Source organism: Podarcis gaigeae (assembly GCF_964106915.1).
Source record: "Podarcis gaigeae genome assembly, chromosome: 5".
Classification (NCBI taxonomy): Eukaryota; Metazoa; Chordata; class Lepidosauria; order Squamata; family Lacertidae; genus Podarcis; species Podarcis gaigeae.
The window spans coordinates 74,775,409-74,802,810 of NC_139681.1; the positions used below are offsets into that span (position 1 = coordinate 74,775,409).

At 42.1% G+C, this 27,402-nt stretch overlaps 1 long non-coding RNA gene across 1 annotated transcript in view; it reads left to right on the forward strand.

The window, feature by feature from the left end:
• Nucleotides 1-10,754: 10,754 nt before the first annotated feature.
• The window catches only part of LOC310845138, a 198,898-nt gene continuing 182,250 nt past the window's right edge, over nt 10,755-27,402 (forward strand). The window contains exons 1-2 of the long non-coding RNA XR_014564503.1: nt 10,755-10,779; nt 22,431-22,508. This is a non-coding gene — a long non-coding RNA (uncharacterized lncRNA). The remainder of the gene's footprint in view (nt 10,780-22,430; nt 22,509-27,402) is intronic.

Genomic DNA, 27,402 nt, shown 5'->3' on the forward strand with positions numbered 1-27,402 from the left:
ACGCTGCTGCAAGCTTCGCAAGCAACATTTCCCTCTGAGCAAGGCTCCAAATGAAGAAGCACCAATAGCTGTTTGGAGACTGATTTAGAGTTAACAGGGGCGTCATTTGTGCTATGCCACAGAACACAAAACACTCTCTACAGTCAACATTTTACAAGTGGTCACATCTCTGGCTGATATATTTTACAGAATCTGTGTCTTGCTGCTCCCTGTATTTAAAAGGCAGAGAACATGATCGTTGTGATTCAGTTTCGCTCTCATGTCAAGAAAAAATAAGACAAGCCTTCTGGATCAGGTCAGTTGCCCATGTAGTCCAGAATCTTCTTCTCACAGTGGCCAACCAACTACCCAGCCACAAGAGCACTGTCCCCTCTTGAGGTTTCCAGCAACTGGTATTCAGAAGCATTGAAGCCTTCGGCCATAGAAGCAGAGCAGAGCCATCATAGCTAGTGGCCATTGGTAGCCCTCTCCTCCACAAACCTCCACAAACCTAGCTTCTTTTAAAGCTATCCAAGTTGGCGACCATCACTGCTTCCTGCAAACAAGTTCCAAAGGAGACACACAGTGTAATCCTATACGTGTCTATTCAGAAGTGAGCCCGACTGGGTCTTACACCCAGATGAGTGTCCTGCACCCATGGATCTGTGAGTTTTGACTTCTGAGTAGACATGCATGGAACTGTGCTGTAGTGTCAGTTAGAAACATGCACATAGTTCAGATTGTTCCTCAAACATATGCTCAAGGACCAATGTAATGTATAAAAAGGAACTATAGGGCATATGCAGCTGATCACTGACCTAAAGGTAGGAATAGCTTATCATGGTGGGAGAGAGAGAGAGAGAGAGAGAGAGAGAGAGAGAGAGAGAGAAGTTTAGATATGCTATGTGCCTCATTTGGCGGTGAGAACAGAGATATTTGATAGTAGAAGTCAACTTTCCAGTACTAACAAGCATATTGGGTTGGCTCCAATCTAAGGTAGCAATCATGTTTAGGTCCCCCTGGGATCAATAGAGTACTGACTAATTTCTCATATTGATTTCTATGGGAACCAAGTATAGTAGCATAGGCTGGATCCAGCCCCTTGTGTTCCCAAGATGGACCACCTCACTGAAGTTCCTCAGGGCTACTCATGATGTGGGATGGGAATGGGAACAATGGGGGTGGTTAGAAAGTTTCCTGTTCCCTACTGCAGCAGCCGCTTTTCTAGCCCCTCCTACAAGCAACATATGCCCATGGGAAGTTAGTTTGTGAACTAGAAGGGAAGGTCTGCACATTATCTTCAGCCAATGCAGAGCATGAATGGGTGCAATGGGTCCAGAATTTGCTTCTGTGGGTTGTAGCGTCATTTGAGCAAGACTTCCACTCAGGACAACCACACCAGTGAAAAGAGGGAAGATGTCCTATAGCCTTCAGTGTCACCTCCCACACTGTTCCAGAAGGTCCACCCAACATTCTAGAGTAGATATTTGAGAGACATAAGGAGTTGTAAGGGGAAGCAGAAGCAGCAACAAAACGCCTCCCCACTCCCATAACACCAACAGGATTCTCCTGCTGGATCAGAAGCCCTTCATTAATGGATGGAGCCAGTGCTTTTTTCTGGGGGGGACCCCAGAACCCCTAAACATTTTGTGAATCTAAGTTTAGCCTCATTGAGGGGCAGTATTTCAATATAAGTAGGAAAATGAGAGTACCCCTAAACATTTTTTTGGGGGGGGAGCACTGGATGGAGCCCTTCTGTCTGCAAGAGGCAAAATAACTCTGGATCCAACCCAGTATCTGTGCCCTTGGCATACATGTGACATATATTTGCTCAGTCTTCTCCTTCAATTGGGGAGATTTGTCTGTCTTTTCTTTAAGTTCAGGTAATAAAGTCTGCTAATTGCAGGTTGCTAAGTACTCTCAACAAATCGCCCTCTTGCAGCATACCTTTAGCCAATAAAGAAATGCCTTGTGAGTCTTTGACAAAGAAAACAAGAGCTAGTTGCAAGAGTTGTGTAATGATGTCATAAATTAAACCAAGAGCCTGTTACAGTTAATAACCTGCAAAGGGCAAAGGTATTTGGGCAGTGTGCATTGATCTAGACCTTGTAGCAAGCGCTAACAGGCTGAGAAGTGCTTTTTATTGTCTTTTGTTGAAAGAAATACAGTTTTGCCAAGCTAAGAGGGGTCACTTCGTTTTCTTCGTGTTTTAATTTTTACATCCAGCGACTCCTTTCTGAATAAATAATGTGCCATTTCTGGATGACATAAGCTAACAATTATTGAAGATGCTAGAAGACAATGCTAATGTATTTCATGCCTCAAAAGCTACAGCTGCTTGAAATGTATGTCAATCAATCAATCAATCAATCAATCAATCAATCAATCTCCCCCCTCCCCTCTGCTGTCATTGATATAATAACTGCAGCCAGTATACAGTTAATATAAGCATTCCTTTTCTTCTCTCCTCCTTTGATACATTTATGGTCTGTATTGATTACTTTAATGTTCCTTTGTGATCACTTTGTTTAGGTAATATTCTGAAAGCTACTGTCTTGCACTCCCTCCTCATATTTTTTTTCTTAATACTGTAGATTGTATAAAAATATAACCATTATTTCAGGCAATTTAAGACATTTCATAGGCATTTGAATTAGAATGGCCCTTTGTGTTGCCATAATTGACATCTCATAGTTAGAAGCTGGCACAATGGAGCTGAAACAGTGAAAAGATTTGCCTTTCACAGCCTGTCAGTTCTGTCCTGAATTCTTCAGTACAATAAGTTGGTCACAGCACAATCCCCAGTGGAAAACAGGCCCTATTAGAAAATGGTCACAGTTTATTGGAGAACATGCCTCTGTGGTCAGGGTCATCGAAAGCTTCAATGAATGGTAGCATATGTAGTGAGTGAATTGCTTCTGAACCCCCAAACCACAAGGATGGAGTGCTTTGAGGGTCAGGGTTTTCCTATCACAGGCAGTGTCACCTCCATGAGAACTATTTGAAAGAGAGGCTGTCTTCATTTAAAAGGCACCAGTTTCCCTATCTCTTTGACCTTTACCTGGATGAGTAGTTATAAAAAAACAAATTCTGTAAGCAACATAAAGGTGTGGCTACTGCCGCCTTAAAAGTGGATTGGTTGCAAATATATCAATTGGGGATAGGCCTAGATCAAAGCAACTAGAGACCTTCATCTAAAAGATGGTGGGAGGCCCAAACTTCATCATCATCATCATCATCCACCACCTGGCTGGGTTGCCCCTGATCATGCACTCGATCATGAGATACAAAACCTCATTCTCTTCTTTAACCACTCAGTGAAAGTAGAACACTGCTGAAAATTTAGCATTGATTAAAAGATAGTTTATAAATTTATAAGCTTACAGAAGTATGGAATAAGACATTCACACAGGAGATTCATAGGGGAACCATAGCTATGTTATAACGTTATAATATATACAAAGTCAGAACAGTTTCTTTCAAGCTCTTTTGGATGCAAATTTACCAACTATATCATTAAAATCAGTAAATTGCAGTTTATATTTTTTTTCCCCTCTGCAATGAATCCTTAGATCAGACAGCTGATCTTGGTACACTGTTGACCGTAGATCATTCTTTATCCCTTTTAGTCTAGAAAATGATCTTTCATCAGTACAGTTTGTAACCATTAAACCAGGAACTATCTGAAAATTGTTTCCACGTTTGGAAAAGCTGTCTGAATTTTCTCCTGGGATATTATTTGGTACATATCTCGGTAGCTGAAATTGTCTTTTTTCCCCATGGTGAGTTTGTTTCATATACAGGTGGAAGTGTTGGAGTTCATTGACTAGGCTAAAGTCAACATGCTTTGGATGCCATTGTGAATCGGTTCCATTCTTCAATATGAAATGAAATGTTCTGTTCCTCACCTCTTGAACCACTGGAATGTAGAATGTCTAAGAACCATCCTAGAGCATGGTTTGGTGATGAGAATGGAATCACATTATGGGCTCCTTCCACATGACCTCAATCTCCCCAAATTACTAAAGTGGCATAGGAGAGACACACGGTACAGTTGATCACACACCACTTACTAAGGTAAGGTAATTTAGGGATCTTTGTATTTATATGTTAGAGCAGAAGTGGGGAGTCTCAGGCCCAGGGACCAATGCCACTCTACAGTGAGCTCTGTCTGGCCCCTGGGATTCTTCCTAAGCCATTGTTTAGTCATTTAGTCATGTCCGACTCTTCATGACTCCATGGACCAGAGCAGGCCAGGCACTCCTGTCTTCCACTGTCTCCCGCAGTTTGGTCAAACGCATGCTGGTAGCTTCGAGAACACTGTCAAACCATCTCATCCTCTGTCGTCCTCTTCTCCCTGTGCCCTCAATCTTTCCCAACATCAGGGTCTTTTACAGGGAGTTGAGTCTTCTCGTGAGGTGGCCGAAGTATTAGAGACTCAGCTTCACGATCTGTCCTTCCAGTGAGCACTGAGGGCTGATTTCCTTAAGAATGGATAGGTTTGATCTTTTTGCAGTCCATGGGACTCTCAAGAGTCTCCTCCAGCACCAGAATTGAAAAGCAACAATTTGACGATCAGCCTTCTTTATGGACCAGCTCTCACTTGCATACATCACTACTGTGAAAACCTAAGCCATTACCCTTCTTTAGGTCACACTTCTCAACAGCCCTGTCCCATGCCTTCCTCAAGAGCTCTTCCCTAGGTGGAATGTGTTTTTGACTTGTGATAATGCCTCTTCCTTGCCCAGGTAGAGCAAGCAGGGGTGTGTGTGTTTGTGTGTAGAAAATGGATGGCAAGTGAGATTGGGTGAATGTTGTGTTTGAAATTTTATTTTATACTTATATTTGTAATGCACTCTGTTTTTATGCATTTTATATTTTGTGTATGGATATGGATACTGTTTGTGTATTTCAACATGGTCCCTTTTTTTGTATCTATAGACACACTTATGTATCACCTACTGTGAATTGCTTCAATATCTTTTAGATAGTAAGCTGTATATAAATGGAAATAGTAGATAAATAAAATAAAATACAAACGTGGCTGGAATGCAGCCTTGCTCCACCCGTTTTTGTCTTTTGTCCCACCCACAACTGGCATGTGGCCCTCAAAGGTTCTCCACAAGGAAGGATGGTCCTTGAATTGATTAAGGTTCCCTGATCCTGTTTTACAGGGTAAATAAATAATTGCCAGGCTTCACTGCCTGTCTTTGAGAAGCATGATAAGAATGATAAAGCTGATAAAACTAGACCAAATACCATCACTGAGGTAGAAAGGAACATTAGAGTAAGGGGAGCATGGGAATATTGACTGAATTCATACAGAGATAGTTACGTAGATCATAAGGAAAAGTTGATGAAAGATATATATAAAATGTCAATAACATGATTGATTGATTGATTGCAACTTCATTTGGTGTTATTAAGCCTTTATCTCAGATTTCCATTCATTTCTTTTATGCCTGCCCACTGTCAAGTGAGTTGTTACAGTATGTGTGAGAGTAGTTGAATTAGAAGGGGAGAAATAAAAGGATTTCACATAGAGGAGGGAGAAAGGTTGTTTTCTGCTGCTCCAGAGAAGCGGACACGGAGCAATGGATCCAAACTACAAGAAAGAAGATTCCACCTAAACATTAGGAAGAACCTCCTGACAGTAAGAGCTGTTCGACAGTGGAATTTGCTGCCAAGGAGTGTGGTGGAGTCTCCTTCTTTGGAGGTCTTTAAGCAGAGGCTTGACAACCATATGTCAGGAGTGCTCTGATGGTGTTTCCTGCTTGGCAGGGGGTTGGACTCGATGGCCCTTGTAGTCTCTTCCAGCTCTATGATTCTGTGAAATAAGTGCTATACAACAAAGTTTAGACAAAACAGGAAATAAAGCAAGCCAGGGACTACTTTCTCTGTCTGTTTGAGTTGTACTGGAATTATAAGAACTAATTTGCTTCCTCCCTACTTACTGATGGTGTCTCCCACCTCATTTTCCTAGATAGCCTTGTAACTAAAATCTCCACCATTGTTTAGAACTACCATTTCTTCTCAGTTCCCTCCATCCCTGCTTTACTCAAACGTCTTCTTCATTTTAAACAATCACTGTTGCCTACTCAGTGTCTCTCCCTTCTGGCTCCCATGTCATGGCTACTGCAACTAGCCACCCTGACTTAGTGAAAATCCAGTTTTGGGATGAGACACTACAAATATTCCAGTGGGGGCTATGTTCTGACTTCACTGCTAGTCCTTCACAGGGCATCCTTACTTTTTTTTATATATAGGAAGAAATATATGGGCTGTGTGTGTAGATCATTGGGTAACTGAACACCATCCTCCCTCTGACCTGTTTTATTGTGGTTATTTTTATTCAGCTAAATATAGAAGCATGCTGATCACCATCAAACATGACAACTAGTTTGCATATTATTTCCTACACAGAAGTACATTCCATCAACAAAATTTAAAATGTTTGAATCAGCTCAGCCATGTGTATATATTTGTCCTGCTCATGGGGGCGGTTCACTTGCTAATTTCTGCACTCTTCAACAAGTGCAGCTGTACCTTGGATCCCAAATGCCTTGCGAGTCGAACGTTTTGGCTCCCGAATGCTGCAAACCTGGAAGTGAGTGTTCCGGTTTGCAAATGTTCTTAAGAACCCGAATGTCCGATGTGACTTCTGTGGCTTCCTATTGGCTGCAGGAGCTTCCTGCAGCCAGTCGGAAGCCGCGCCTTGGTTTCCGAACGTTTTGGAAGTTGAACGGACTTTCGGAACGGATTCTGTTCGACTTCCGAGGTACCACTGTAATGCCCTTGGACCAGTCCGCTTCACAATAACATGAAGATTTTGTGTGATACGTTTACATCAAGGGAGAGCGTAACATTAAAATATAGCAGAAATAATATCTGTATTGACAGTCAGATTGAGACAAAGTTATCTGCAGTAAAGGAATGGCAAGTCAACCTTAAAATAAAGCTAATGAAGATTCGTAACCACCTTGAAAGGTACTCTCCAAGATAAGATAATGTAACACAATTGCATCTATTAATCTTCATACTGCAGGGTTACAGGGAGAAGTGGGAGTGAGAGGGGAGAAATAGGATTCTTTATTATGACAGTAGAAAGAGGACAATTCCTTTCATGTCAAGGACAATCCACAAGTGTCAGCAAGTGTAGACTCTGACCCTTCATCTATTGTATAGGCAAATTAAGAGACAATCTGTTTCTCATCATCAATACCTAGCAATTGGCTTAATGAGTTGTATTGTTGCTGTAGAGCTGCAGGAAGCTGCAGAATTTAAATGGGGTTAATTCCTTTGAAGAGTGAAACTGAGTAATACTTTGCCTTGGAAAGTCATAAGCTCATTGGCAGCGGGGTGGGGGGAGAAAATCCATTTGACCCTAGGAAGGTCAGTGGAGATATTCTCATTCATACCAGGAAAAGAAAAGGCCTGTGCGGTTTCTACTAGACACAGCATTTTTCAGCTACTTTCTGATGCACCAACTTTTCCTCTGCATCTGAACCAAAAGCTGGTTTTATAAACCTATTGAGGTTTAATTTTGATCAGTGCCTCATCAGCACTGCATTATTTATGATTTTGTTCTTAATTATATTATAATAAAGCATTTCCATATATATATATAGTCTAGTAGGTAATGAATTATGCAACTAGTTTGGCACACCCAGGAAGATTTGGAGGAACTGCTACAGAAGCATTTTTATACATGTAACATTCCACCTGGGCAAGTTATGGGGTGGTGCCTGATACCCTTTCCCCTAACTTTACAAGCTCAGCTTAACATGTGCCGTCTTTGGCATATGTGGCGCCGGGGTGCAAAAAGCTGCCCAGCTCCCCCTCCCGGCAAAAGCCCCCTTTTAAGGATGGCAGCTAAGAGTTGTTGAGCTTTCTTTGAGGGGCGGGGCACAACTCTCTCCCATGCCACTGTGGGAGGAGAGCAACCCCTGCTGAGGCTTGGGAGGGAAGCTGTGCACCTCGTGTGATCAGCGTACATGTGCTGGGTGCGCAACAGGGTGGAGCCAGCCGGCTACCTCAGCACCCGCAACAAAGAAGCCTGTGGCGCTCCGGGAGGCTCTGCTTCACTCAGGAACGGCAATCAGCTGGCCTGGCTCTTCAATCCCCAGTCTCCAAATTTCGGCCCCGAACTCTCGGCCTGGTGCCCCACACCCCTAGCGCCTATGGGTAAGACGGCCCTGCATACATCCCACGTATCTTCAGCTGTATGACTCTTCCCAATCTGGGAAAATAGGGTTCCCAAAGTGTGGGGGAAGCTCTATGTGCACACACACATGCACGTACCATGTGCACACCCAACTGGCTGCACCCTGGCTATAAAATGTTAAAAGAGAAGACAAAAGCATGTGTATCAGCCCTGGCATACGCATCCCGGCCTCAGTGCTGACACAAGACCTGTTTGACACTCCCCCATCCTTCTCTGCTCTCTGAGTGGCCGTTTGTGCCCCATGGGCTGCGAGGGCCTCAGTTTCAGCCCAAAGGTCCTGTCCTACTTGACTCCACCCCCCCCAAAAAAATCTCTCTGTCCTTCACTTCCTTACTCCATCCAAATATCATTATTGTATCAGTTGAGCTCTATAGCCAGGCAAAAGAACTTCAGGAGTAGGCAGAGCTGGGGCAGTGAGGTTGTATTTTGGGGATAAGTGTGGCCTGGAGAAAGTTCTAAAGGGTGGACAGATGTGTTAGGTATCATTCATCACGAAACAGGAAAAGGGTGCGGATAACCTTAAGGACGTTTTCTATGAGTTCTGGGTGTGGTTTTCCCGGCTAATTAGGCACAGCTGGTGATGTGTATAAATAGAGAAGAAGTTGTAGTTTGCAACTGCCTGCAGAAAGAGAACATCCACATGCTTTGTGTTTGTTGCTTGTATAGCCATAATAAAACTCTTGTATTTTATCTTCACTCTCCAGGATGTCTGGCTCAAGGTCAGCAATCATACTACCTGGGGTGTACGAGACATGCATATCTTTCTGGTATAATTCCTCTGTGTATTCTTGCCACCTCTTCTTGATGTCTTCTGCTTCTGTTAGGTCCTTACCACTTTTGTCCTTTATTATGTTAATCTTTGTACGAAATGCTCCTTTCATATCTCCAATTTTTTTGAACAGATCTCTGGTTTTCCCCATTCTATTGTTTTCCTCTATTTCTTTGCATTGCTCGTTTAAGAAGGCCTTCTTGTCTCTCCTTGCTATTTTTTGGAACTCTGCACACGACTAAACAACAACAACAATTTTACCTTAGTCTCGTGGTTGTGTCGTCTGCCACCAGGGAAAGTTCACCTCCAATAAGATAGGCCTGAATAGTTGCATTTGACCCTTGAGCCTGAGGTTCACCTCTCCTGTTTTAGTCATTCATCTGGGAGTAGGTCCTGCTCAAATCATTGGGACTTGCTTCTGAGCCGCCATGCCTAGGATTGTGCAGTTAATAATTTTCACTATTTTTAAACAGGAGATAGGTGTAATATTTAACAGGAATTTCTCAAGCTAGGGCTTACACATTAGCACAGCGTGGTCACAGTTTCTGCTAAATCTGCAACCCGACTTGAGAAAAAGTCTGTGCCCCTCAATTTTGAAGAAAAGTGACTTTTGGCAGTGAACCTGGACTTTGCCTATAGAAGAGATTCCTTTTAAAAGGATTTACCATTTCAGAGTGACTCTTCCAAGCCTACAAAATGCAACACTCCTTTTTTTAAAAAAATATACACAGAGGCAACTGATGGTCGTGAATGAATTATAAAAATGAGAACTACCATGCAGGGAGGAGGTCTGGAAAGACAATGGCATCTGAGAGAATAGCAAGTACAATGCTTGCAGTGTTAAGTCTCTAATAATTCAGGGCTATTCTGATTCAATTCTTTCTTTTATTTTACTGGAGCTATCAAACTCCACATTGAACTAATAGCAGCTTCTTTTGATCTTCGCCTTTGGTTCTCTCCTTTTCTTCTGCCTTTGATAGGCTTTGTTTCAACCAGCTGGACTGGATAAAAACAAAGCTGGAATAGAACCGAAGAAACAGCAAGACAAATATGAATTTTAAACCGAAGGAACAGTTCGGTAGTAAAGGTGAGTAAAGGCAGCACGCCAAGTGCAGAAGAGAGAGTAGAAAGGAAACCAGAGACACTGAGGATGAGAACACAGAGCCGAATTCAGTCCTGCCTACACTGACAGTGGTTTTCCAATTTTTCAAACAGCAGTTTCTCCCAGGTCAACATGGAGATATTGAGGACTGAACCTGAGACTTTTCTCATGCAAAGCTCTGCCACTGGGCTATAAGCACTGGGATTCCTTTGTTCCTGCTCTCCCCCTTGTTTGGGAAAGGGTCATAGGTCAGTGACAAGGAATCTGCTTTGCTTGCAGGAAGTCCCAGGTTTGACCCTGAGCATCTCTATGTAGAGCTAGTGGACACTCCTGTCTGAAATCCTAGAGAACAATGGTAAAACAGTGTACACAGTACAAAACTAGGAGGGGCCAGTTGTGTAAGGCTATACATATGGAATTTTCCAGAAGGAAGCGATGGAAATTTGACTTCTGCCTTTTCATTTTCAAGTGTAAATGAAGGAATCAATTCTAAGGACATGTTTTATATAATACATGAAGGTGGGTAAAAACATATTGATAAACACTCTATGGTAAACAGGAAGTGGAATCACCTTTCAACCCAGAGGTTTTTTTAAAAAATAGCCAGCTAATTTGATACAAGGGACACGGGTGGCGCTGTGAGTTAAACCACAGAGCCTAGGACTTGACGATCAGAAGGTCGGCAGTTCGAATCCCCGCGACGGAGTGAACTCCTGTTGCTCGGTCCCTGCTCCTGCCAACCTAGCAGTTTGAAAGCACATCAAAGTGCAAGTAGATAAATAGGTACCGCTCTGGCGGGAAGGTAAACGGCATTTCCGCGTGCTGCTCTGGTTCGCCAGAAGTGGCTTAGTCATGCTGGCAACATGACCCGGAAGCTGTACGCCGGCTCCCTCGGCCAATAAAGCCAGATGAGCGCCGCAACCCCAGAGTGGGTCACGACTGGACCAAATGGTCAAGGGTCCCTTTACCTTTACCTTAATTTGATACAACAAATATTCCATCATCCAAGCTGCTGGTTCAGGTTTTGGCTATTCATTTCCATATGCATCAGAGTGTTTTTGATACAATTACTGGTGCAAATATTTGGAAGCTATTTGTTGCCCATTTCCCCAAGAAAATATAAGTGAGTTGTAGCAGGTTTTATTAAATTTCAGTGCTATAATGACACAACAGGTGCTAGCTTCTACTCAGAGCTAAGAAGTGGGGGAGGGTGCTTTTGAAGAAGACTTTTTGTCAAATTTAATTCACTGCCTCAAAAGATGGGTGATTCAGAAGCTTTTTCAAACTATAGGCAGGTAGAAAGCTTTTTTCTTTTTTTAGATGATATCTTTTTTTATTTTGACTTCTGAGCCTTGCTCCTAAAAGTATTCTCTATAATGTTTTGCTCAGAAAGAAAACAAAGCAAGAAAGATCCAGAAACAATCCACATGAGACCAATTTGTGTGGGTGGACAGTGTGTATCAGTTTTGTTTTTACACCAGCAAGGTAAGAACAGAAGCAGTCATTCCCACTAACTGTTTTTCCCGCCGCAGAATCCATCATTAAATTTATTGGAAGCTATGGGTACTGCTCATCATTACATAAAAACAGAACACACATTTTTTGGGCCATATGTGTTTGGACTGGTAGAGAATAATAGAATAGTAGAGTTTGAAGAAACCTCCAAGAAATATCTAGTCCAACCCCCTGCAACACAGGAATCAGAGCTAAGGAATACCTGATATATGGCTATCTAAACCCTCATGGAGCACGTGGAGACATCTGAAGGCAGCCCTGTTTAGGGAAGCTTTTAATGTTTAATAGGTTATTGTATTTTAATATTCTGTTGGAAGCTGCCCAGAGTGGATGGGGAAACTCAGCCAGATGGAAGGGGGTATAAATATTATTATTATTATTATTATTATTATTATTATTATTATTATTATTATTATTATTTTCCTCGTATAGCTTAGTTTCCAGGACCTTTATCATCCTGGTTGTCCTCCTCTGCACATGTTCCAGCTTGTCAATAACTGGACACAGTACTCTAGGTGGGGTTCCCCAGTGAATGCCTCCCACCACTCATCTACATCCAGCCAGTCCATGGCAGCCAGACACTCTCGCCTCCACAAGGTATGGTGTATGTAGTGTACTCTGCCAGTGAGCCATCCACAACTTTCGACTAGCAATGCTGATGTGATGCTTCCAGTATCATTCCGTTGAATGCCAGTTTCTGGAGAGCAGGAGAGAGCTTTGGCCCACAAGCCCTGTTTGTGGTCTTCCCTTATGCAACTAGTTGGCTACTGTTGTAAAGATGACCCTTTGGACTGATCTAGCAGCAGTCCTGGCTTACAACCCCTTGTATGTCCACCAAAAATCTTCTGCAAGGGGCTTGGGGAGGGATTCTGGGGAAGCAGGGAATTGGCATAAATTGGCTGCCGATCCCTCCACCAGTGGGGAATCCTACGCTGGATCAAAAGTCTTCCATCGGTGGAAGGAACCGTTTTGTTCATGGCAGGCTATGTTTTGATAGTCAGAGTTAATATCTGAACACACACTGTGTTCAAAGCTGTGTCGTCCTGGCATGCACATCAGTCAGTGTCAGTCTTCAGTGTCATAGCTGTTCCGTAATCTGGATTAATTGTTGATTGATATTTGATAACAAGAACAGCATCAATCTGAATTTTGCAATTTATTCCCCCTCCCCAGTATGTTCATGGGTGAAGAGAAAAGGCATGGCATTCAAAGGATGTTATTTGCATGCCTCTTGCTCTCTGCTTCCCATCTAAAATAAATGCTGTTCCTGACACTGTCTCCAGTTGTGACATTCTTGAGTTTTTGCCCAGTCAGCTGCTCTACATTTTTCACTCACTAATTGACACATTACTTTCATGGTTTGCAGTTGGTATATGTTGCTGTTCACTCAGGATGGCATTTCTGCCAGTTTTACCTTAAAAGTCACTTGAGTTTTTCTAGCTTGTATAGTTCTTCAATATCTATGGCTTATTCACTTTAGTTATTTTTCTGTAAAAACAAAACGACTATCAAAGCTATGACAATAAATAGAGTGGCTGAGACAACCCAGTAACATGGGCAGGGTATAATAATAATAATAATAATAATAATAATAATAATAATACAACACATTGACATTTATTCATGAACAACTTTTTTTAAGGGGAAAGAAACACTTGAGCTGATATTTTTCCTAATGATGAGTTCCACCTTTCCAGGAAGAAAATGTTTGGTAGAAGGGTGCTCCAAATTTCACCAAGAACAACATGACAGAGAATTTGGGGAAACCCATTTTTGTTCAGGTCTAGAATTTATTTATTTTTTTTGAAATCCCCTATAATTGGAATATTATTGATTACAGTAAATATAGTTTGGATTTCAACAGATTGCTTGATCAAGTTTTGGTCAATAGTGCTTTTTCTAAAAACGACTGTCATCTTTTTTACCGTACTTTTCCCAATGCAAGACTCAGTGTAATATGTGCACTTGAAACGATGGGTTTTAATCATCCTAAGCATACAACTTTTTGTATTTTCATTCAGGTTTTTAATTCAGGCCTTGTAGTTGGTATTTCACTCTAGGATACTAATTTCACAATGATAGCTGGCTGGCATATGACCAGTTCCATTTTGTCCTTTGATCTGCTTGACTTGTCATTGCCTGTTGTTAAACAAAGACATAGCTAAAGCACTTACCATGTTCTGCTTGGGTGTTCTTACTGTTCTGTTTGCATTACAAAGCTGCAAGCTACAGTAGAAGCATGGCATGTATATTTATTCTTCCCTCTCTGATGGCTTCTTTCTATAGCCTCCAGGAGCCATTTGCTCCATGCCTTTGCATTGCATTAACAGAAGTCTTGCTGTGACCATGGCAGCTTTGAAATGGAAATATATTTTTTACCGTAAGTTAAAGTCCATTGGTGCTTTTAAACCTAGATTGTGTGGAGTCTGGAGGAATAGCAAGCTGCAAGATGGAGACTTAGGGGGTGACCACTTAAGGGAAGGGTTGCTAGAAGGAAAGAAATGGAGTGTAGAAACCTCCCAGAGGCAATATACTGTTAGACCCTAACTCTAATGACTTGGGGAATAATCCTACAGTCAAGATACACTGGCAGGAGGTGGTGGATGGGCTATAATTATTGGCATAACTTACTGCAACTTTAGAATAATGTAAGTTGTACATCTTCCCTGCTCCACAATACAGGATTGCTCTCCCTACTGTATATATTGTGGCATTTGAATATAGACTGCATTTTTAATCAAGACTTATATTGGCTTATATCTTGATCAGGTTCCTAAATTAAATGGGCTTAGATTTTCAAATGTTTCATGCCAGGCAGAAAGAACCTTGGCAAGAGGTTTTTCTCCTAAGACAAGGGGGCCCCATTGATTTATAGTAGAAAAACAATTCTCAAAGTCATAAAAAGGGAGAATTACATATGCTGCCCTTGCAGACTGAGAAAACACAATTAAAGGCAAGGGTAAATAGTAAAATAATACCAATGTGCCTCCCAGTAAAATGAGCCAGATCTTCTTTCTAAGGTTGAAAGGCCAAGAGCAGTGAAAAAGGCAACTGGCTTGGCTAGAAGAAAAAAGAGCATTTTTGGGAAATTTTCTAAAGCTGTTTCTTTCTTAAACTGAGAGAGTTAAAAAAAGGCAATAAATGTTGGGAAGAGCTAATGGGAGAAGCATCTAGCTGGCTGGGAAAGGAGGGGGAAAGGGGGGAGGTGTACACTGAAGAGGTTTATTTTAAAAGCTGTTTTTTACTGAGTTCCTTCCTTTTTACTTTACAAAGGCTTTATTCTTTTAAAAGGCTACCTATGATAAATGAATGAAATATATTAGCTTAAATATATTGGCTTAAATGTAATTATGCAAAGGATTTAAGGAATGCTAGATTCTTATTTCATATGGTTGTAAGAGTTGTATTTATCCTGAAATTAAGTCAGCCACCAGTCCAGCCCCCCTGCTAGACAGAAGACGCCATCCAAGCACTCTTGATATATAGTTGTCAGGCATTTGTTTAGAAACCTTAAATGAAGGAAATCTTTCAATGTTGATGTGAAACTCAAGATCCTTGACATCTGTTGAACATAAAAATGTAAGATTAAACATTTGTTTTAGAAGGCAATAGGGCAAGGAGGGCAAGAGGTGAGCTGGTAATTAAGATTCCATGTAAGATATATTATTACTTATTTGTCACATATATAGCTCTTTGTCTCCCTTATAAGGGCAAGGAAGTGGGTGTATCTTTTGTGGGTGTATCTTTTGTGATTGGTTCTACCAAACAGCCAATAGGAATTTCAACCAGGCTGATTGGACAGAGGCAGCCACAGGAGGAGCAAAGGGGGCTGGATTAAGGGAATATAAGTGCTGGCCAGGATGGCAAGAGGCCAGGCCAGAGCTTGGTAACCATATACCACTGAGCCTCTCATTTATTTGTCTGACAAATAAATTATTATTTTAATTTCTCTATTGCTGCGTTGAATATTTCATTCCAGCTAAGCGTTAACCACAAGCAGGGTGCTACAATATCAGATGCTATAGTAAAAGCTAACCCACACAAATGCTTTCAATATACTAAATGCAATCGACTCTCAACTTATGCAAGGGTTACATTCCGGGAATAATATGTAAAGCCAAAATTGCATATCATCAAAACAATTCTTTAAAAACCATAAAAAAATACAGTACAGTATTTGCCACACTCTCCAAGGCTATGGCAATCTCTCCCTGCACCTCTCCCAGGGTCAGCATAATGATGGGTGTCATTGCTGACTCTTACCTCCCCATATATGTGTGTGTGTATATAATTTTCAGCCAGCGCATAAAATTACAATCACACAGGTTAAATGTGTTTAGGTTACGAATTGACTGTACAGTCATACCTTGGTTGTCAAACAGAATCCATTCCGGAAGTCCGTTCAATTTCCGAAAACATTTGCCAACCAAGGCACGGCTTCCAATTGGCTGCAGGAGCTTCCTGCACTTGATCGGAAGCCGCATTGGGCATTCGGCTTCCAAAGAATGTCTGCAAACCGGAACACTCACTTCTGGGCTTGCGGTGTTTGGGAGCCAAAACATTCAACTCATGAGGTGTCCAGAATCCAAGGTACGACTGTATACTAAAACACATACATGGAAGAAAGCCTAACCATGCAAAAATGCATGGAAGGAAGAGCTTAAATTCAGGACACAAATATATTTCTCAGCATAACACTTCGGACTGTAGCTGACAGGCAGCACACTATGCTGGGTGGAGGAGGAGTTGAATGAGGTGGAGCTCAACCAGCCACCACCAAGGGACAGATCTCCCTCTTCCACCCTCTGAATGGCCATGCAAAAGATGGTGAGGGGATGTGGCTGATCTGGCCCAGTAGCCACTAGATTTACAGCCATTGCACAATGTCACTGGGTCCAACCTGGGGTCAATTGTTGCACCAGCCTGGAACTGGCAGATCAGGCTCAATAATCCTACACACCCACCTTCTGCTGCAGCTACTATGAACAACAGGGCTGTGGGTGTGGCAGTGGCCCAGCTGCTCTGCAAACCCTGCCAGTGGTAGGGAGAGCTTGGATTGCCCCCTGTCGTACTTTTATTAAAACCCTGCATTTGGCATTCCATACCAATGTTTTCAGTTCACAAATGTTTCAGCAGGCCCCTCAGGCGGGGTGAGCTCCCGTTGCTTGGTCCCAGCTCCTGCCAACCTAGCAGTTTGAAAGCACATCAAAGTGCAAGTAGATAAATAGGTACCGCTTTGGTGGGAGGGTAAACAGCGTTTCTGTGTACTGCTCTGGTTCGCCAGAAGTGGCTTAGTCATGCTGGCCACATGACCCAGAAGCTGTATGTCGGCTCCCTTGGCCAATAAAGCGAGATGAGCGCCACAACCCCAGTCGGTCATGACTGGACCTAATGGTCTTACCTTTAAGTCTTTTATCAGAAGAAAGGGAGGGGGAGACTTGGAAGATACATTTATACAATACAAGCCAGCACAATACCATACAGTGATTTGGGGTCAACTCTATTCTGCCAAGCATGTTATAATGGCAGGAGAAATTGACGCCTTTAAAAACCTTCCATGCATTTAAATATATTTAAGACGTAAGATTGTACACATGCATTCCCACATACCTCTAAGGTTCATTTTGAAGAAGAGCGCTAGGAATTCTAAACACTCCTTAACAGCAGGTGCTCATATTCGGATATAACAAGTTTAGCGTGACAATTTTTCAAAGCTTTATCAACATGGCCCTCTTGGACGGATTCTTTTTTTGGTTAAGTAATTCGACCCGTTACCTAGCACTTTGTGGCTTATGTCCCCTGGGTGTTTGAAGGAAGCAGGGAAAATTTCAGATCCTATGCCGAACCCTGCAGGCTTGATTATTACCTGCTGGTGGTTGCTCAAGACTAATGGCACCCTGCTACTCAAATACCCTCCTCTCCTATATCTAATCCATTGATGTGTTAACAGCAGAGAAAACTGATCTGCCTGTCCAACACTTTTGCATCTTATTCAGCACTATGAGGAATGGCTGAAGGAGACGGATATGTTTAACTTGAAGAAAAAAGTTATGCATAGAATGGATGTCCTCATCATAGTGTTATGAGGGGTTTTTTTGGGGGGGGGGTTATGCTGAATGTTTTATTATGTATTTTTTATACTCATTTTGTATTTTTCTGTTGTGAACCACTCTGGGAGCTTTGGATGACAGGCAGTATACAAATTTAATAAATAAAAACAGAATATAGTAAGTAACAGACTTGTTCAGTTTCTCCAATCAGTGCACACTTATGTCCTGTATTTATTTATTTATTTATTTATTTATTTATTTATTTATTTATTTAAAAATGTCCCACCCTTTCCTGCAAGGAGTTCAGGACAGCAACCACTGTTTCTCCACTCCCACATATTTCATACTCACAACAATCCTTTGGAAGAGGATACATTGAAAAATCGTAACTGGCTCAAGCATGGTTGCCCAATGAACTTCACGGCTGGGTGGGGTGGGGGTGAGCCTGCATCTCCTCACTCCTGATCCTACACTCTGACCACTACACCACACTGCCTCTTGCAGAGTCAAAGGCGCTCTGCATACAATTTAGTATCCTGCAAAATGAAAAGCACCAGATCGTGTGCATCTGCATAGGCTAAGCTTGCTCCCTCTTCAAGGACCTTTCTGCAGTGAACCTGCTTTCTGCTTGTGGGAAGATTGGTTGGTTGAAGCAACCTGAACCACTGCTCCACACCATGCTGTGCTGGGAATGTGGCTGAAAAGCCTGGAATTATTTGCAAACTATAGTAAACCAGAGTCAGGAAGGTCAAAAATAAATGATGTATTAGCTGGCCCAAGTGTGCAATGGGATGCAAATGAGCTTTCCTGGTCGTTTGTGAGGCCTCGGTCAATTGTAAATTGTGAACTTTGTGGTTTGTTCAAGGATGGACAAACTGCAGGTAAATTCATTAAGAGGAGAAAGAGTTTTCAAGGGTAATGAGGTGATGGAATGATAACATTTAGGACGATCTATGAGCTGCTTAGTATTATCAGTGGGGAAATTATGCATATGCAGAGAATAGATTGAGGCAAATTCCAATCATGTCAAAACCACTAGATTGTACAGGCCTCTAGGAGATATTGAGGAACTCATTACTAAATAATGTCTCTTTGTTCCTCCTGGAGACCTAGGCCTCCTTGAGATATTACCGATAAGGGGGTATTGTATTTGGAGGGGAGGCAAGCAGGAGGGAAAACTGCCCCATCCCTCATCACCTTTCATGGGTAACCTTGTGAAACAGGGAGACTCCTGTACTTGTGGAAGCTCCCTGCACATTTTAGGCAGGTACCCACTTCATAAATTTGCTCTCCATGAGTTGAAACACAACGAGAGTGGTGGTGAGGCAGGTGGAGTGAGGAGAATGACAATAAAAAGTGGGCACAGTGTGAAGAAAAGTGAAGGGGCAAGTGGCGTGAGGAGGTGAGTGGAAACATTATGGCCCTGAAGCATGTGTAGAAAACATACTAAACCCTGCTGCCTTTAGGCATTACCAAAAACTTGACTCTTTTTGTTAATGCCTGAAGGTGCCTTTTCTCCTAAGCATCTTTCAGTGCCATTCAGGTGTTTCTCTGAAGATGCCATTGTGTACATGATCCAGGGCATCTAATTCATCCACCTCAGAAGCTGGCTATGCTACATTCTTAGCAAAGATAGAATTTCCTTTACTTCTGAGTCTTCTTGGCACAGAAGGTGTTAAGGTGTCTGCCGGAGTTCTGATGAATAGGTAGTGGCAACATTTTTCTTTGAACAGAAGATTAAAAAACATTTACTGAGCAATAAGCATATAGGTTAATTTGCATAGACTGGCACTATTTGTGTAACATATTGTGGTTTGTCAGGCAAGGGGGAGTTAGTCAGGAATGCTTTCTTAATTGAGTGCCAAAGTGCTGCGAAGGCTAACGCATTTGTTGCCATGGCAATACACAGGCTCTTTCTACAATACAATGAAATGTGAAAAGAAAATTAAAGAGAGAAACCAACTCTCCTATATAATTGTGAGAAGAAGTTGAGGAGATGCATCCTAAGTGTGCACAAGGATTCATCTCATACCACTGGACAATGGGATCCCGGTCTCCTTTGGCCTTGGTTGCACTTCTGTAAGGTCACAACCACACCATGCATTTGAGAGCTGAGACCACTTTAACAGTTGGCAACCCAAGTTTGGGAAACCCTGGCCAAGTGTATAAGAGTGTTTCAAATACATGGTGCAGATGTGTGAATAATGGAAGGTAATGAGAAATGTAATTCAGCAACCTGTGGATGGCACCAAGTGGGCTATCCCTGTTACAGTGGTACCTTGCTTCTCAAATGCCTTGGTACTCTAAACACTGCAAACCCGGAAGTAAGTTTTCCGGTTTGCAAACTTTTTTCGGAAGCTGAATGTCCTCCGTTTTGAGTGACACACTTCCGTTTTGAGTGCTACACTGAGGTCTGTTTGTTTTTGCTATTTATTTTGCGTTTTTGTGGCTTTTTTGTTTTGTTTTGGTGACTGCGTGGAACCCAGTTCAGCTACCGATTGATTGATTGTGTGACTGCAGTACATTGCTTATTGCTTTCATTTTATGGATCAATGGTCTCGTTAGATAGTAGAATTCATGTTGATCCATTCTGCATTACTTTCTATGGGAAAGCATGCCTTGGTTTTGGAATGCTTTGGTTTTGGAAAGGACTTCCAGAATGGATTAAGTCTGAGAACCAAGGTACTACTGTGACACGCAGCGTAAATTAATAATGCAGAGTTTTAAAGAATAAAAGCTCTACTGAGTTAAAATAAACTTCTTCATAAACAACATGGTTCCAAACAGTTTGACTGAGATTACATACTGCTCTGCTCACAGCTGAAGCAGACAGACTCTCACTGACATCTTACAGAGAGCACAAAGGAGAAACTGGCTGCTAAGTCACATGTCAGAGTGACTCAACACTTAGCAGTTAGGCCTGAATAACTTTAGTAGGCCCAAAATGATTGTGCAGTCCCAGCACTTCCCAGCCTGCTTTGCTGCTTCTGCTCTCATGTGTCTTTGTCACATGACACACTGTACATGGATATGGTCACTTATCGATCATGCAGAAGTCCATAGTCAACATGGAAAACATACGTGCACATTGTATAGTACATAGATACAGTCAGCCAGGGCATCATTGCTGGAAACAGGATGTTGGGCCAGATTCAGACAAAGTGGCATCCCCAAGGCCATAAACCAAGTACAAGTCTAGAGTGGGATATGAGCACCAAGCACCAACACACACACACACATTAGCATACCTCTCCCATCAAAGAATAAACAAAACACACACACACACATTTTTTTTTTGTCGTCATCAACTTCAGTCTTTGGGGTTTATGCATGGGGTTGTGAATGAACTCTTGCAGGAGAAAAGGGATGCATGCCAATTGCAAGCTCCAGATACTGCTACAAACTCTGAGCAATACAAGTCCATTGGAAGATGCCCTACACCTCAACCCACAACTGTCCTGATTTAATTGGGGCTTCCCATTTGTGGGGGAGGAGTCACCTGACTCCTGTAAGATGGCAGCTCTGAAAGATGCTGTTTGGGGAGGCTGAGCTCTCACATGGATGATGTGATTTGCACAGGAGCTTGGCCCTGAAAGATGTGTGTCCCAGTTTTCCTCTGGGATATGTTGGAAAGTATGAGTCGGACTCTACCAGGTCCATCCAGCACTGTATTGCTTTCTTGGATATATCCCAGGGATATTTCTCCATGTTTTCAAAGCAGAGTGCTTGGGTGCAGTAGCAGAATGAAGGCAACTCTGACATTTCATAATGAAAATAAATAAAAACCAGGACCAGCCTGGCCTCTGGCAGCTAACCTCAGTAGCTTTGGTTCTAGGTTATCAGCTCCAATGCTTTTATTAAGATTGATATGCAGGAGCACTTCACAAATCTCTTTGGTGGAGACTGGGGGGAAGTCTAAAATCATTAGCGCTGCCATGAATAACTGAATAGGCTCCAAGTGATCAATTGTTTGTTTAGATAGACTCAGTGAGCTATTTAAGCTAATGTTGAAACTGGTGGTGTGCCTATTGGATTCATTAAGCATATGTGGCAGGTCAATGGGAGCTGCTGGGGAAGGAATGTGAATCAGCTATTGAGCACAGAGCAAGTTTTCTCTGCCCAGCTAAAAACCCTTAGGAAGTAGTTTGCGCTGTGATTTGCAATCTGCTGTCTGCAAGGGGGGAAACATCTAAAGGGAGCCCAGGTGTGCTGGAACAAACTTCTTCCCTAAAACACAAATCTACCCAGATTAGCAAGAGGCAGAGAAATGTTGCTATGGCTACTGGATGATCACTCTTTGTAAAGATGAATCTCCAAATGCCATGCATTCAGAGAACTGTACTAAAGACGTGCTTCCTGAGCCCTTTCCAAACAACCTCATAGCCTTCTGAGATGCAAGCCTGATTTTGAAGGGGCTTGATTCAGCCTCTTTAGTATCCAGCCCTCCTTCCCCAGGCTTATCTTTGTGGGAAAAGACAGCAATGGAGAGGCTCAACAGAAGCAGATGTCTCAAGCAAGCTAGCCTTAAGCAAAAGGTCACTAAAGCTGTCAAGTCTGGACTTTGCCACTTCTCCATCTATCCTGGAAAAATCCAGAAAAGGAGTCAGTGATAGTATGGGTTGTTCGTGGGGATTTGAACAAAGTTGTAGTCTCCCCGAATCAGATTCTAGATCAACCTGACTTTCAACAAATTAATTGCTGTCCAATTGGTCTCAGGTGGCACTGTGGTTTAAACCACTGAGCCTAGGACTTGCAGATCAGAAGGTCGGCTGTTCGAATCCCCATGATGAGGTGAGCTCCCATTGCTCAGTCCCTGCTCCTGCCAACCTAGCAGTTCAAAAGCACGTCAAAGTGCAAGTAGATAAATAGGTACCGCTCTGGCAGGAAGGTAAACAGTGTTTCCGTGTGCTGCTCTGGCTCCCTTGGCCAATAAAGCGAGATGAGCGCCGCAACCCCAGTGTTGGCCACGACTGGACCTAAATGGTCAGGGGTCCCTTTACCTAATTGGTCTCAAACCCAAATCAACTCATTACAGGACTTCTGTTGGGAGAGCATCCTGGCAGATAATTCAAAGAAATGTCTTTGTGGAACTAAGAAGTGATGGAAAGGAGGAAATGAAAATTATTAGTTAATTTGTCCCATATTTCTCCTCGGTTTCACCTCCAACATTTATTGTATAATTTTGATGGGTTCTCTGAAAGTTCTGTGCCCAAGAAAATTATCCTGAGTTTTTTTTAACCATACTCATCAATTAATGAGAGAAGAAATTGTACTTGAAAATTATCAAAGGCGCAAGAGAAATTCATTTCTCATGGTTGGGATGCAGGGATTTTGTTGTGGTTTCTGATGTCAGTATTCAAGGAAGTAATTGCACTAGTGAAAGGATTAGAATGGGACTTCCCACCTTCTGATCTCCTGAAGTACAACATATGCCATCCCCAAATTTGCTCAGGAAAACCCAGAATGGATTTGAGGGATAAGCAAGGAGAGGAAAGAAAGTTCCATTTCTGAAGGAGAGATCCTTGTCCTAATGGAACCAGTGGCTTCGTGCTATCTATCAATCTTCTGAGGTGGTTGAGGGCTGTTTGTGAGTGCCCTTTCTTTCATTCTACAAACCACATCTGCAGTAGCCTGTGTGCTGCAGCCCTTCCAGAGACTCACACTTCAATTAAAGCCCAGGGGGAGATTTCATAAGCTAACTTCTCCCATGGGGCTTTTTCACATCAGTAAGAGCATGAGAAATCAGGAAGGAAATGTTCACTAGAAAGAAAACCACACGCACTACCATTTTCCAGCTTGCAACAAGAAGGTAATCTCAAAATCCACATCCACCAAAAATTCAAAAGAAACTGCTGCAAATAAGACAGAAAAACAAAGACTTTTTTTCCATAGGAAGGTAACTTTCAAGAAAATGGAGGTTGGATTTCAGCACAGCACTAAGCTCATCCATCTGACTGAACTAAACTCGAAATTAGAATTTCTTCACGGGGTCCCATTCTTTGTACTTTACAGTCTAGCCAAATTTTAAGTCTCATTAATTTCACATGGAAAGACTTAAGAACATAAAAGGAGCATGCTGGATCCGGTCAAAGGCGCATCTAGTCCAGCATTGTGTTGTCACAGATGCCAATGAAATTCCCGTGGAAAGCCTGCAACCAGGATTCAATCTCAAGGGCACTCTGCTCAGCTTTCTACCCACTGGCATTCAGAAGCATTGCTACCTCCAACCGTGGAGGCAGAACATAGCTCTCATGGCTCATAATGATGATGATGATGATAATAATAATAATAATAATAATAATAATAATAATAATAATAATAATAATTTATTTATACCCCGCCCATCTGACTGGGCTTCCCCAGCCACTCTGGGCTGCTTCCAACAAAATATTAAAATACAGTAATGCATCAAACATTAAAAGCTTCCCTAAACAGAGCTGCCTTCAGATGTCTAACTTAACTTATGCACATTTAACTCTCGCATTGGAAATCAAAATGACTTCAAAGTGTTTCTTTTCTTAACTTTTCCTGGGCGATCAACCCTTAACCTTGCTGAGCCTGACACTGCAGCTAGAGTTTCAAGCTGCCTGCAAATAACAGGCGTTCTGATACTGATTGCAGCGCTCTCATCAGCACAGCTGTTCAAAGGCCCCCAGAAGAAAAGCAAGATCATTTCCATTGTTTTGTTCATAATCACTATTTAGGTTTTAATTAGTATAATTGCTATGGGTTTTCCCAACTCCACAAGCAGTTGTTGCAGTACATGTATCAGAAGCGTTTCACATTTTTGTTTTTGACAACACAGGGATGCTTAGGATTGCCCTGTTGTATAAAAATGTCCCAGTGAAGGCATTGGTGGTGCCAAATCCATGTCAAACCTTCAGAGGTTCTCTTTCAGATGGAAAAGGTGTAGTGATGGGTGAACTTGTCCTAGCACAATTCTTAATATGAATCTGGTGCTACAAAGATGGCTGACAGCCCTCTGTGATGGTGAGACTTTGAATTTTTGTGCATGCACATCACCAAATGCAACACTGCTTTCCAAACTTTTGTTTAGAAAAGTTCTTTTCTGCCTGATACTCAAGAGAAGCATCAGGCATAAATCAAAGAGCTGTATCTAAAATGAGTACCCAATCCATAAATGATAAAGAAGCATGGGCGATGGGGAAAGTGAAGACAAATCTATACAGCTATTTCTTCCACTGTGATTGTTGGTGATATGGTTTCAGACCATTTAAACTGATTGTTTAAATGGTCATTTAAACCATTTGCCATTGGCAAAGAGTAACTAAAGGATTAAAGTAAAATCATTATGCATACAGGTGCATTCCAGACAGGATTCCACCGAACCCCCACCCCCATTTCATTCAGAAAGTGCAGTCTTTCAGCTACCAAGATACCTTACTGGCCCGAATATAAGCCACACTTCCCCCCCAAATTCCGACCACGAAAAGTTAAAGTGCGGCTTAAATTCGCAACCTTACAAAAATAGGCTTTTACGATATCGCTGCGGAAACAGACATACGGTAAAACAGAACCAAAAAAAATGTCTTATTGCCAATTTGTGAGCTTGAGACTGTTCATTTGCCAGTTATGGGTGCGAGTGCCTGTGGAATTGTAGCAATTGAATAGTGATTTTAGTGATTGTACAGTAACCTTTGCGGGCCTGCAAGATCAAAGGCTTAAATTGGCTCGGAGTTACAGTTCTACAAACCACAGCGATTTCCAGCCTGTAACCCAATTTTAAAGGAACGGCTTATATTTGGGTATTGTCTCTCCCCCCCTTTCCCCCTTGAATTCTAAATGTGTGGCTTATTTGTGGGTGTGGCTTATATTTGAGCCAATATGGTACCAATGTGTTGTAGCAGTTTACAGTGTCAGACCAGGACCTGGGAGACTATGGTTCTACTCTCTACTAAGCCATGAAGCTCACTGGGTGACCTTGGGCCACTCACTCACTCACTCACTCACTCTCAGCTTAACCTACCTGACAGGGTTGTTTTGAGGGTAAAATGAGGGTGGGGAGAACCATGTATACAACCTTGAGCTCCTCGGAGGAAAGAAAGGATAAATAAACATCTAAGAATGCACAGAGGTAGCAGAGTTTGGCTTTGTTTGAATCTCATAAATACTGGCATTTGTGGGAACGAAGTCCACACTCGTTATACGTTTGGGATTTGTGAACCTATTCTATTTGATTAATGAACCAACTAAATTTTTAGTTCTGGCAGCATCACTACTTCAGATATGGGTGATTTGGAGCAAATTATATTAGTTGCTAAAGTATGCTACCTATGTGCTCCATGATCCTAAGGTCTCTGCTTCAGCAGCCTCAAATTAGAAGCTGTTCATTGGTTTTCAGTGAAATGGGCACACACAAACACTACTTGTATTTGGTTGGTAGTCAGTAGTAGCTGATGTCAGAGTGTGATGATAGCAAGCAATCATTGCTGCTGCTGATCAGATGGGTCCTATGCCTTTATTGGTGGGAAGTGAGAATAAGGATGGCTGGGTAAGCAGCCAAACACATGCAAAGTGCTGATCCAGATATCTCACGCCTTGGACTCCATCTTCTGACATGTAAGGGCCTTCGCCCTCCCACACCCTGTTAATGTGTGGTGGCGGCAGCTGCTTCTTACCACTATGCACCCTCCAGCCAACAGTGTTGGTAACACTGATTTAAGCCAGGATTGACCCTCACATTCTAATAAACATGTAGCAGTTCTGGGAACAAAAACTGAACATCTGGTACATTGCTAAAGCATTAAAATGTGTCTCTCTGCACTTCAGTTGGCAATGAATATAGCTTAATGAGCCATAACATACTGCCTTGTTTGATATTAAAATTCATCTGTTTACCTTTTCATTCATAATTCTACATAATAATTTTTCTATTTGTCATGTCGAAGCCTATAATTGTCAACAGACCTTCAGTCAACCAAAAAGTAAAACAGCAAAGAGATGTGATCAGTGGATTCCTGATTTCTTCCCAAAGTCAAGCTCTTAAAGTACAAGCTGTTGCCTTTAGGTGCAATTCAGAGACTGCTAATGACATGCCCTCAAAACAATCCTATTTGTTTGGTTTTTTAAACCAAATCACCACCGAACACTTCCATTTGTTACATACACTTACTATAGAAGTCTGTGCTGCATACCCTGCCCCCACTATTATCCTTATGAGGAAATGGTTCCATGCTGCAGTCTTACATTTTTAAAAAATGTATTTTTATTAGATTTGCAAAGGTATGTGCGATGTGTCTCTCTCGTATTTTCCCCCCACGTAGCTTTTTTTTTAAAAAAAAAACAAATCGGTTTCATTTGTTGAGACATTAGGAAGAATAGGGGGAAAGAGGTGGAAGGGGGAAAAGATGAGTGGGGGGTGGTGATATTTCTATTTTACTTAATATATGTGGGGTTTTGTGTCAGCGTTGCTTGTGCAGGTTCTCTGCTGTTCACTTGTGTTCCTGTGGTGGTGAGAGAGGTTGGGGTTGGCCTAGGGTGTGGCTGCTCATTTGTGGTTGGCTGTGGTGGTCTTTGTTTTCATGTGTGAGTGGGGTGGGTGGGTGTTTTGGATCAGGTTAGCCATATTGATTTGTATGCTGTTGGTGAATTTTTGTCATTGTCTTGTTGGGCTGTGTATGCGATAAAGGGGAGCCATACCAGGGTGAAGGCGTCTTCTTCTATTTGTCCCTGTGTCAGTTTCAGTTTATTGGTTAGTTTTTCTAGTAAGGTTGTTTCCCATACTATTTGGTACCATTGGTCC